Source organism: Calliopsis andreniformis, unplaced genomic scaffold (genome assembly GCF_051401765.1).
Source record: "Calliopsis andreniformis isolate RMS-2024a unplaced genomic scaffold, iyCalAndr_principal scaffold0007, whole genome shotgun sequence".
NCBI classification, from domain to species: Eukaryota; Metazoa; Arthropoda; class Insecta; order Hymenoptera; family Andrenidae; genus Calliopsis; species Calliopsis andreniformis.
In genome coordinates this window covers 15,557,761-15,571,703 of record NW_027480425.1, presented here as the reverse complement: position 1 = coordinate 15,571,703, position 13,943 = coordinate 15,557,761, and positions in this window count along the sequence as shown.

Below are 13,943 nucleotides of genomic sequence, written 5' to 3'. Positions count from 1 at the left end.
TGTTCTATTTATTTTTCATTTTATGCTTCGGGCGTTGACTTCGAAGGAACTAACTGATTGATCTGGTGGAGCATCGCCCTAGAGTGAAGCCTAGTGTGCCAGGTACGTAGAAATGACCATCACTTTCAAACTGCTTGCAATTATTCCTGTTATGTGATGGAAAATCTGTTGTATTTTTATTGCATTTTATGCTTCGGGCATTGACTTCTAAGGCCCTAACTATTCAATCTGTTGGAGCAACGCCCTAGAGTGAAGCATAGGTTGCCCGGAAGGCAGAAATGACCATAACTTTTACACTGGTAGCAATTATTCGTTTTATACAATGGAAAAACCGTTCTATATATTTTGTGTTTTATGCTTCGGGCGTTGACTTCTAAGGCCCTAACTGTTTGTTCTGGTGGAACAACGCCCTAGAGTGAAGCCTAGGTTACCCGGAACGTAGAAATGACCATAACTTTCACACTGGTTGCTACTATTCGTTTTATACGATGGAAAAACTGTTATATTTATATTGTATTTTATTCTTCGGGCGTTCACTTCTTAGGCCCGAACTATTCGATCTGGTGGAACAACGCCCTAGGGTGAAGGCTATGTCGCCCGGAACGTAGAAATGACCATAACTTTTACACGGGTTGCAATTATTCCTGTTATAGGATGGACAGACTGTTGTATTTTTATTGTATTTTAGACTTCAGCTGTTGAGTTCTGAGGCCGTAGCTATTCGATGTGGTGGAAGAACGCCATAGAGTGAAGCCTAGGTTGCCTGGAACGTAGAAATGACCATTACCTTCACACTGGTTGCAATTATTCCTGTTTTCCGAAGAAAAAACTGTTGCATCTTTATTGTATATTATGCTTCTGGCGTTGATTTCTAAGGCCCTAACAATTCGATCTGGTGGAGCAACGCCATAGAGTGAAGCCTAGGTTGCCCGGAAAGTAGAAATGACCATTACTTTCACAATGTTTGCAATTATTCATTTTATACGATGGAAAAACTTTTGTACTTAAATTGTATTTTATTCTTCTGGCGTTGACTTCTTAGGCCCTAACTATTCGATCTGGTGGAACAACGCCCTAGAGTGAGGACTGGGTTGCCCGGAACATGGAAATGACCACTACTTTCACACTGTTTGCATATATACATTATATACGATGGAAAAGCTGTTGTATTTATATTGTGTTTTATGCTTCTGGCGTTGACTTCTTAGGCCCTAACTATTTAATCTGGTAGAGCACCGCCCTAGAGTGAAGCATAGGTTACCCGGAACGTAGAAATGACCAGTACTTTCATACTGTTTGCAGTTATTCCTGTTATACGATGGAAAAACTTTTGCATCTTTATTGTATTTTATGCTTCTGGCGTTGACTTCTAAGGACCTAGCTATTCGATTTGGTGGAGCAACGCCCTAGAGTGGAGCCTAGGTTGCCCGGTACGTAGAAATGACCATTACTTTGACACTGTTTGCAAATATACATTATATACGATGGAAAAGCTGTTGTATTTATATCGTATTTTATGCTTCTGGCGTTGACTTCTTCCAAACCCTAACTATTCCGTCTGGTGGAACAACGCCCTGGGGTAAAGCCCAGGTTGCGCGGAACGTAGAAATGACCATAACTTTCACACTGGTAGCAATTATTCGTTTTATACACAGGAAAAACTGTTCTCTTTATTTTGTATTTAATGCTTCGGGCGTTGACTTCTAAGGCCCTAACTGTTTGATCTGGTGGAGCAACGCCCTAGAGTGAAGCCTATGTTGCCCGGAACGTAGAAATGACCATCACTTTCACACGGGTTGCAATTATTCCTGTTATAGGATGGAAAGACTGTTGTATTTTTATTGTATTTTATACTTCAGGCGTTGACTTCTGAGGCCGTAGCTATTCGATGTGGTGGAAGAACGCCGTACAGTGAAGCCAAGGTTGCCCGGAACGTAGAAATGACCATAAGTTTCATACTGGTCGCAATTATTAGTTTTATGCGATGGAAAAACTGTTGTATTTATATCGTATTTTATGCTTCTGGCGTTCACTTCTAAGGCCCTAACTATTCGATCTGGTGGAACAACGCCCTTGGGTGAAGCCTAGGTTGCCCGGAACGTAGAAATGACCATTACTTTCACAATGTTTGCAATTATTCATTTTATACGATGGAAAAACTTTTGTACTTATATTGTATTTTATTCTTCTGGCGTTGACTTCTTAGGCCCTAACTTTCGATCTGGTGGAACAACGCCCTAGAGTGAAGACTAGGTTGCCCGGAACATGGAAATGACCACTACTTTCACACTGTTTGCAAATATACATTATATACGATGGAAAAGCTGTTGTATTTACATTGTGTTTTATGCTTCTGGCGTTGACTTCTTAGGCCCTAACTATTCCATCTGGCGGATCAATGCCCTAGGGTGAAGGGTAGGTTGCCCTGAACGTAGAAATGACCATAACTTTCACACTGGTAGCAATTATTCGTTTTATACGATGGAAAAGCTGTTCTATTTATATATTATTTTATGCTTCGGGCGATGACTTCTAAGGCCCTAACTATTCGATCTGGTGGAACAACGCCCTAGAGTGAAGACTAGATTGCCCGGAACATGGAAATGACCATTAATTTCACACTGTTTGCAAATATACATTATATACGATGGAAAAGCTGTTGTATTTATATTGTGTTTTATGCTTCTGGCGTTGACTTCTTAGGCCCTATCTATCTAATCTGGTAGAGCACCGCCCTAGAGTGAAGCATAGGTTACCCGGGACGTAGAAATGACCAGTACTTTCACACTGTTTGCAGTTACTCCTGTTATACGATGGAAAAACTTTTGCATCTTTATTGTATTTTATGCTTCTGGCGTTGACTTCTAAGGCCCTAGCTATTCGGTTTAGTGGAGCAACGCCCCAGAGTGTAGCCTAGGTTGCCGGGTCCGTAGAAATGACCATTACATTCACACTGTTTGCAAATACACATTATATACGATGGAAAATCTGTTGTATTTATGTTGTATTTTATGCTTCTGGCGCTGACTTGTTAGGCCCTGACTATTTGATCTGGTGGAGCACCGCCCTAGAGTAAAGCCCAGGTGGCCCGGAACGTAGAAATGACCATAACTTCCACACTGGTAGCAATTATTCGTTTTATACGATGGAAGAAGTGTTTTATTTATTTTGTATTTTATGCTTCGGGCGTTGACTTCTAAGGCCCTAACTATTCGATCTGGTGGAGCAACGCCCTAGAGTGAAGACTAGATTGCCCGGATCATGGAAATGACCATTAATTTCACACTGTTTGCAAATATACATTATATACGATGGAAAAGCTGTTGTATTTATATTGTGTTTTATGCTTCTGGCGTTGACTTCTTAGGCCCTATCTATTTAATCTGGTAGAGCACCGCCCTAGAGAGAAGCATAGGTTGCCCGGAACATGGAAATGACCATTACTTTCCCACTGTTTGCAAATATACATTATATACAATGGAAAAACTGTTCTATTTATTTTGAGTTTAATGCTTCTGGCGTTGACTTCTAAGGCCCTATCTGTTTGATCTGGTGGAGCAACGCCCTAGAGTGAAGGCTATGTTGCCCGGAACGTAGAAATGACCATCACTTTCACACGGGTTGCAATTATTCCTGTTATAGGATGGAAAGACTGTTGTATTTTTATTGTATTTTATACTTCAGGCGTTGACTTCTGAGGCCGTAGCTATTCGATGTGGTGGAAGAACGCAGTACAGTGAAGCCAAGGTTGCCCGGAACGTAGAAATGACCATAAGTTTCATACTGGTCGCAATTATTCATTTTATACGATGGAAAAACTTTTGTACTTATATTGTATTTTATTCTGCGTTGACTTCTTTGGCCCTAACTATTCGATCTGGTGGAACAACGCCCTAGAGTGAAGACTAGGTTGCCCGGAACATGGAAATGACCACTACTTTCACACTGTTTGCAAATATACATTATATACGATGGAAAAGCTGTTGTATTTACATTGTGTTTTATGCTTCTGGCGTTGACTTCTTAGGCCCTAACTATTTAATCTGGTAGAGCACGGCCCTAGAGTGAAGCATAGGTTGACCGGAACGTAGAACATACCATTACCTTCACACTGGTTGCAATTATTCCTGTTATACGATGGAAAAACTGTTGCATCTTTATTGTATTTTATGCTTCTGGCGTTGACTTCTAAGGCCCTAACTATTCGATCTGGTGGAGCAACGCCCTAGAGTGAAGTCTAGGTTGCCCGGAACGTAGAAGTGACCAAAACTTTCATACTGGTTGCAATTATTCGTTTTATATGATGGAAAAACTGTTGTATTTATATTGTATTTTATGCTTCTGGCGTTCACTCCTTGGGCCCTAACTATTCGATCTGGTTGAACAACGCCCTAGGGTGAAGCCTAGGTTGCCCGGAAAGTAGAAATGACCATAACTTTCATACTGGTTGCAATTATTCGTTTTATATGATAGAAAAACAGTTGTATTTATATTGTATTTTATGCTTCTGGCGTTCACTGCTTAGGCCCTAACTATTCGATCTGGCGGAACAACGCTCTAGAGTGAAGCCTAGGTTGCCCAGAACGTAGAAATGACCATAACTTTCAATACGGTAGCAACTATTCGTTTTATACAATGGAAAAACTGTTCTATTTATTTTTCATTTTATGCTTCGGGCGTTGACTTCGAAGGAACTAACTGATTGATCTGGTGGAGCATCGCCCTAGAGTGAAGCCTAGTGTGCCAGGTACGTAGAAATGACCATCACTTTCAAACTGCTTGCAATTATTCCTGTTATGTGATGGAAAATCTGTTGTATTTTTATTGCATTTTATGCTTCGGGCATTGACTTCTAAGGCCCTAACTATTCAATCTGTTGGAGCAACGCCCTAGAGTGAAGCATAGGTTGCCCGGAAGGCAGAAATGACCATAACTTTTACACTGGTAGCAATTATTCGTTTTATACAATGGAAAAACCGTTCTATATATTTTGTGTTTTATGCTTCGGGCGTTGACTTCTAAGGCCCTAACTGTTTGTTCTGGTGGAACAACGCCCTAGAGTGAAGCCTAGGTTACCCGGAACGTAGAAATGACCATAACTTTCACACTGGTTGCTACTATTCGTTTTATACGATGGAAAAACTGTTATATTTATATTGTATTTTATTCTTCGGGCGTTCACTTCTTAGGCCCGAACTATTCGATCTGGTGGAACAACGCCCTAGGGTGAAGGCTATGTCGCCCGGAACGTAGAAATGACCATAACTTTTACACGGGTTGCAATTATTCCTGTTATAGGATGGACAGACTGTTGTATTTTTATTGTACTTTAGACTTCAGCTGTTGAGTTCTGAGGCCGTAGCTATTCGATGTGGTGGAAGAACGCCATAGAGTGAAGCCTAGGTTGCCTGGAACGTAGAAATGACCATAAGTTTCATAGTGGTTGCAATTATTCGTTTTATACGATGGAAAAACTGTTGTATTTTTATTGCATTTTATGCCTCGGGCATTGACTTCTAAGGCCCTAACTACGCAATCTGTTGGAGCAACGCCCAATGGCGAAGCCTAGGTTGCCCGGAAAGTAGAAATGACCATAACTTTCATACTGGTTGCAATTATTCGTTTTATATGATGGAAAAACTGTTGTATTTATATTGTATTTTATGCTTCTGGCGTTCACTTCATAGACCCTAACTATTCGATCTGGTGTAACAACGGTCTAGGGTGAAGTCTAGGTTGACCGGAACGTAGAAATGACCATAACTTTCACACTGGTAGCAATTATTCGTTTTATCCAATGGAAAAACTGTTCTACTTATTTTGTATTTAATGCTTCGGGCGTTGGCTTCTAAGGCCCTAACTATACAATCTGTTGGAGCAACGCCCTAGGGTGAAGCCCAGGTTGCCCGGAAGGTAGAAATGACCATAACATTCACACTGGTTGCTATTATTCGTTTTAGACGATGGAAAAACTGTTGTATTTATATTGTATTTTATGCTTCTGGCGTTCACTTCTTAGGTCCTAACTATTCGATCTGGTGGAACAACGCCCTAGGGTGAAGCCTAGGTTGCCCGGAACGTAGAAATGACAATTACTTTTACACTGGTAGCAATTATTCGTTTTATACAATCGAAAAACTGTTCTATTTATTTTGTATTTTATGCTTCGGTCGTTGACTTCTAAGGCCCTAACTGTTTGATCTGGTGGAGCAACGCCCTAGAGTGGAGCCTAGGTTGCCCGGTACGTAGAAATGACCATCACTTTCAAACTGGTTGCAATTATTCGTTTTATACGATGGAAAAGCTGTTGTATTTATATCGTATTTTATGCTTCTGGCGTTGACTTCTTAGGCCCTAACTATTTCATCAGGTGTAACAACGCCCTAGAGTGAAGCCTAGGTTGCCCGGCAAGTAGAATTGACCTTCACTTTCAAACGGGTTGCGATCATACCTGTTATATAATGGAAAAACTGTTGTATTTTTATTGCATTTTATGCTTCGGGCATTGGCTTCTAAGGCCCTAACTATTCAAACTGTTGGAGCAACGCCCTAGGGTGAAGCCTAGGTTGCCCCGAAAGTAGAAATGACCATAACTTTCATACTGGCTGCAATTATTCGTTTTATATGATGGAAAAACTGTTGTATTTATATTGTATCTTATGCTTCGGGCATTGACTTCTAAGGCCCTAACTATACAATCTGTTGGAGCAACGCCCTAGGGTGAAGCCCAGGTTGCCCGGAAGGTAGAAATGACCATAACTTTCACACTGGTAGCAAGTATTCGTTTTATACGATGGAAAAACTGTTCTATTTATTCTGTATTTTATGCTCCGGGCGTTGACTTCTAAGGCCCTAACTATCCGATCTGGTGGACCAACGACCTAGAGTGAAACCTAGGTTGCCCGGTACGTAGAAGTGACCATCACCTTCAAATTGGTTGCAATTATTCCTGTTATATGATGGAAAAACTGTTGTATTTTTATTGCATTTTATGCTTCGGACGTTGACTTCTAAGGCCCTAACCATTCGATCTGGTGGAGCAACGCCCTAGAGTGAAGCCTAGGTTGCCCGGAACGTAGAAATGACCATAACTATCACACTGGTTGCTATTATTCGTTTTAGACGATGGAAAAACTGTTGTACTTATATTGTATTTTATTCTTATGGCGTTGAATTCTAAGTCCCTAGCTATTCGATCTGGTGGAGCAACGCCCTAGAGTGAAGCCTATGTTACCCGGAACGTAGAAATGACCACTACTATCACACTGGTTACAAAGTATTCCTGCTATACGATGGAAAAACTGTAGTATTTTTATTGCATTTTATGCTTCGGGCATTGACTTCTAAGGCCCTAACTGTTCAATCTGTTGGTGCAACGCCCTAGGGTGAAGCCTAGGTTGCCCGGAACGTAGAAATGACCATAACTTTCACACTGGTTGCAATTATTCGTTTTATACGATGGAAAAGCTGTTGCACCTTTATCGTATTTTATTCATCTGGGGTTGACTTCTAAGGCCGTAGCTATTAGATGTGGTGGAGCAACGCCCTAGACTGACGCCTAGGCTGCCCGGAACCTAGAAATGACCATTACTTTAACAATGTTTGCAATTATTCGTTTTATACGATGGAAAAACTGTTGTACTTATATTGTATTTTATTCTTCTGGCGTTGACTTCTTAGGCCCTAAGTATTCGATCTGGTGGAACAACGCCCTAGGGTGAAGCCTAGGTTGCCCGGAACATGGAAATGACCATTACTTTCACACTGTTTGCAAATATACATTATATACGATGGAAAAGCTGTTGTATTTATATTGTATTTTATGCTTCTGGCGTTGACTTCTAACGCCCTAACTATTTAATCTGGTAGAGCACCGCCCTAGAGAGAAGCATAGGTTGCCCGGGACGTAGACCATACCATTACCTACACACTGGTTGCAATTATTCCTGTTATACGATGGAAAAACTGTTGCATCTTTATTGTATTTTATGCTCCTGGCATTGACTTCTAAGGCCCTAACTATTCGATCTGGTGGAGCAACGCCCTAGAGTGAAGCCTAGGTTGCCTGGAACGTAGAAATGAACATAACTTTCACACTGATTGCTATTATTCGTTTTATACGATGGAAAAACTGTTGCATCTTTATTGTATTTTATGCTTCTGGCGTTGACTTCTTAGGCCCTAACTATTCGACCTGGTGGAGCAATGCCTCAGAGATAAGTCTAGGATGCACGAAACGCCGAAATGATCATTACTATCACGCTTGTTGCAATTATTCCTGTTATACGATGAAAAGACTGTTGTATTTTTATTGTATTTTATGCTTCAGTCGTAGACTTCTAAGGCCGTAGCTATTCGATCTGGTGGAGCAACGCCCTAGAGTGAAGCCTAGGTTGCTCGGTATGTAGAAATGACCATATCTTTCACACTGGTTGCAATTATTCGTTTTATACGATGGAAAAACTGTTGCATCTTTATCGTATTTTATGCTTCTGGCGTTGACTTCTTAGGCCGTAACTATTCGATCTGGTGGAGCAACGCCCTGGAGTGAAACCTATATTGCCCGGTACGTAGAAATGACCACTACTATCACACTAGTTGCAAATTATTCCTGCTATACGATGGAAAAACTGTTGCATCTTTATTGCATTTTATGCTTCTGGCGTTGACTTCTAAGGCCCTAACTATTCGATCAGGTGGAGCAACGGCCTAGAGTGAAGCCTAGGTTGCTCGGAATGTAGAAATGACCATAACTTTCACACTGGTTGCAATTATTCATTTTATACGATGGAAAAACTGTTGTACTTATATTGTGTTTTATACTTATGGCGTTGAATTCTAAGTCCCTAGCTATTCGATCCGGTGGAGCAACGCCCTAGAGTGATGCCTAGGTTGCTCGGAACGTAGAAATGACCATAACTTTCACACTGGTTGCTATTATTCTCTTTATACGATGGAAAAACTGTTATATTTATATTGTATTTTATGCTTTTGGCGTTGCCTTCTTAGGCCCTAACTATTCGATCTTGTGGAACAACGCCCTAGAGTGAAGCCTAGGTTGCCTGGAACGTAGAAATGACCATCACTTTCACACGGGTTGTAATTATTCCTGTTCTAGGATGGAAAGACTGTTGTATTTTTATTGTATTTTATACTTCAGGCGTTGACCTCTGAGGCCGTTGCTATTCGATGTGGTGGAAGAACGCCATAGAGTGAAGCCTAGATAGCCCGGAACGTAGAAATGTCCATATCTTTCGCACTGTCTGCAATTATTCATTTTATACGATGGCAGAGCTGTTGTATTTATATTGTATTTTATGCTTCTGGCGTTGACTTCTTAGGCCCTAACTATTCGACCTGGTGGAGCAATGCCTCAGAGATAAGTCTAGGATGCACGAAACGCCGAAATGATCATTACTATCACGCTTGTGGCAATTATTCCTGTTATACGATGAAAAGACTGTTGTATTTTTATTGTATTTTATGCTTCAGTCGTAGACTTCTAAGGCCGTAGCTATTCGATCTGGTGGAACAACGCCCTAGAGTGAAGCCTAGGGTGCCCGGTACGTAGAAATGACCACAACTACCACACTGGTTGCAAATTATTCCTGCTATACGATGGAAAAACTGTTGCATCTTTATTGTATTTTATGCTTCTGGCGTTGACTTCTAAGGCCCTAACTACTCGATCTGGTGGAGCAACGCCCTAGAGTGAAGCCTAGGTTGCCCGGAACGTAGAAATGACCATTACATTCACACTGGTTGCAATTATTCGTCTTATACGATGGAAAAGCTGTTGTATTTATATCGTATTTTATGCTTCTGGCGTTGACTTCTTAGGCCCTAACTATTCCATCTGGTGGAACAACGCCCTTGGGTGAAGCCTAGGTTGCGCGGAACGTAGCATTGACCATAACTTTCACACTGGTAGCAATTACTCGTTTTATACAATGGAAAAACTGTTCTATTTATTTTGTATTTAATGCTTCGGGCGTTGACTTCTAAGGCCCTAACTGTTCGATCTGGTGGAGCAACGCCCTAGAGTGTAGCCTATGTTGGCCGGAACGTAGAAATGACCATAACTTTCACACTGGTTGCTATTATTCGTTTTAGACAATGGAAAAACTGTTATATTTATATTGTATTTTATGCTTCTGGCGTTGCCTTCTTAGGCCCTAACTATTCGACCTTGTGGAACAACGCCGTAGAGTGAAGCCTAGGTTGCCTGGAACGTAGAAATGACCATAACTTTCACACTGGTTGCAATTATTCATTTTATACGATGGAAAAACTGTTGTACTTATATTGTGTTTTATACTTATGGCGTTGAATTCTAAGTCCCTAGCTATTCGACCCGGTGGAGCAACGCCCTAGAGTGACGCCTAGGTTGCTCGGAACGTAGAAATGACCATAACTTTCACACTGGTTGCAATTATTAGTTTTATACGATGGAAAAACTGTTGCATCTTTATTGTATTTTATGCTTCTGGCGTTGACTTCTAAGGCCGTAACTATTCGATCTGGTGGAGCAACGCCCTGGAGTGAGACCTAGGTTGCGCGGAACGTATCAATGACCATAACTTTCACACTGGTACCAATTATTCGTTTTATACACAGGAAAAACTGTTCTATTTATTTTGTATTTTATGCTTCTGGCGTTCACTTCTTAGGCCCTAACTATTGGATCTGGTGGAACAACGCCCTAGGGTGAAGCCTAGGTTGCCCGGAACGTAGAAATGACCATAACTTTTACGCTGGTAGCAATTATTCGTTTTATACGATGGAAAAACCGTTGTATATATTTTGTGTTTTATGCTTCGGGCGTTGACATCTAAGGCCCTAACTGTTTGATCTGGTGGAACAACGCCATAGAGTGAAGCCTAGGGTGCCCGGAACGTAGAAATGACCACAACTTTCACACTGGTTGCTATTATTCGTTTTATACAATGGAAAAACTGTTATATTTATATTGTATTTTATGCTTCTGGCGTTGACCTCTGAGGCCGTTGCTATTCGATGTGGTGGAAGAACCCCATAGAGTGAAGCCTAGGTAGCCCGGAACGTAGAAATGTCCATATCTTTTGAACTGTTTGCAATTATTCATTTTATACGATGGCAAAGCTGTTGTATTTATATTGTATTTTATGCTTCTGGCGTTGACTTCTAAGGCGCAAACTATTCCATCTGGTGGAGCAACGCCCTAGAGTGAAGCCTAGGCTGCCCGGAACGTAGAAATGACCATAACTTTCACACTGGTTGCTATTATTCTCTTTATACGATGGAAAAACTGTTATATTTATATTGTATTTTATGCTTCTGGCGCTGACTTCTAAGGCCCTAGCTATTTGATTTGGTGGAGCAACGCCCGAGAGTGGAGCCTAGGTTGCCCGCTACGTAGAAATGACCATTACTTTCACACTGTTTGCAGATATACATTATATACGATGGAAAATCTATTGTATTTATGTTGTATTTTATGCTTCTGGCGTTGACTTCTTAGGCCCTAACTATTTGATCTGGTGGAGCACCGCCCTAGAGTGAAGCCTAGGTTGCCCGGAACGTAGAAAAGACCATTACCTTCACACTGGTTGCAATTATTCCTGTTTTACGAAGAAAAAACTGTTGCATCTTTATTGTATATTATGCTTCTGGCGTTGATTTCTAAGGCCCTAACAATTCGATCTGGTGGAGCAACGCCATAGAGTGAAGCCTAGGTTGCCCGGAAAGTAGAAATGACCATTACTTTCACAATGTTTGCAATTATTCGTTTTATACGATGGAAAAACTTTTGTACTTAAATTGTATTTTATTCTTCTGGCGTTGACTTCTTAGGCCCTAACTATTCGATCTGGTGGAACAACGCCCTAGAGTGAAGACTGGGTTGCCCGGAACATGGAAATGACCACTACTTTCACACTGTTTGCATATATACATTATATACGATGGAAAAGCTGTTGTATTTATATTGTGTTTTATGCTTCTGGCGTTGACTTCTTAGGCCCTAACTATTTAATCTGGTAGAGCACCGCCCTAGAGTGAAGCATAGGTTACCCGGAACGTAGAAATGACCAGTACTTTCATACTGTTTGCAGTTATTCCTGTTATACGATGGAAAAACTTTTGCATCTTTATTGTATTTTATGCTTCTGGCGTTGACTTCTAAGGATCTAGCTATTCGATTTGGTGGAGCAACGCCCTAGAGTGGAGCCTAGGTTGCCCGGTACGTAGAAATGACCATTACTTTGACACTGTTTGCAAATATACATTATATACGATGGAAAAGCTGTTGTATTTATATCGTATTTTATGCTTCTGGCGTTGACTTCTTCCAAACCCTAACTATTCCGTCTGGTGGAACAACGCCCTGGGGTAAAGCCCAGGTTGCGCGGAACGTAGAAATGACCATAACTTTCACACTGGTAGCAATTATTCGTTTTATACACAGGAAAAACTGTTGTCTTTATTTTGTATTTAATGCTTCGGGCGTTAACTTCTAAGGCCCTAACTGTTTGATCTGGTGGAGCAACGCCCTAGAGTGAAGCCTATGTTGCCCGGAACGTAGAAATGACCATAACTTTCACACTGGTTGCTATTATTCGTTTTAGACGATGGAAAAACTGTTATATTTATATTGTATTTTATGCTTTTAGCGTTGCCTTCTTAGGCCCTAACTATTCGATCTTGTGGAACAACGCCCTAGAGTGAAGCCTAGGTTGCCTGGAACGTAGAAATGACCATCACTTTCACACGGGTTGCAATTATTCCTGTTCTAGGATGGAAAGGCTGTTGTATTTTTATTGTATTTTATACTTCAGGCGTTGACTTCTGAGGCCGTAGCTATCCGATGTGGTGGAAGAACGCCATACAGTGAAGCCTGGGTTGCCCGGAACGTAGAAATGACCATAAGTTTCATACTGGTTGCAATTATTCGTTTTATACGATGGAAAAACTGTTGTATTTATATTGTATTTTATGCTTCTGGCGTTCACTTCTTAGGCCCTAACTATTCGATCTGGTGGAACAACGCCCTAGGGTGAAGCCTAGGTTGCCCGGAACGTAGAAATGACCATAACTTTTACACTGGTAGCAATTATTCGTTTTATACAATGGAAAAACCGTTCTATATATTTTGTGTTTTATGCTTCGGGCGTTGACTTCTAAGGCCCTAACTGTTTGGTCTGGTGGAACAATGCCCTAGAGTGAAGCCTAGGTTGCCGGGAACGTAGAAATGACCACAACTTTCACACTGGTTGCTATTATTCGTTTTATACGATGGAAAAACTGTTATATTTATATTGTATTTTATGCTTCTGGCGTTGACCTCTGAGGCCGTTCCTATTCGATGTGGTGGAAGAACGCCATAGAGTGAAGCCTAGGTAGCCCGGAACGTAGAAATGTCCATATCTTTCGAACTGTTTGCAATTATTCATTTTATACGGTGGCAAAGCTGTTGTATTTATATTGTATTTTATGCTTCTGGCGTTGACTTCTTAGGCCCTAACTCTTCGACCTGGTGGAGCAATGCCTCAGAGATAAGTCTAGGATGCACGAAACGCCGAAATGACCATTACTATCACGCTTGTTGCAATTATTCGTTTTATACGATGGAAAAACTGTTGTATTTATATTGTATTTTATGCTTCTGGCGTTCACTTCTTAGGCCCTAACTATTCGATCTGTTGGAGCAACGCCCTAGAGTGTAGCCTATGTTGGCCGGAACGTAGAAATGACCATAACTTTAACACTGGTTGCTATTATTCGTTTTAGACAATGGAAAAACTGTTATATTTATATTGTATTTTATGCTTCTGGCGTTGCCTTCTTAGGCCCTAACTATTCGACCTTGTGGAACAACGCCCTAGAGTGAAGCCTACGTTCCTCGGAATGTAGAAATGACCATAACTTTCACACTGGTTGCAATTATTCATTTTATACGATGGAAA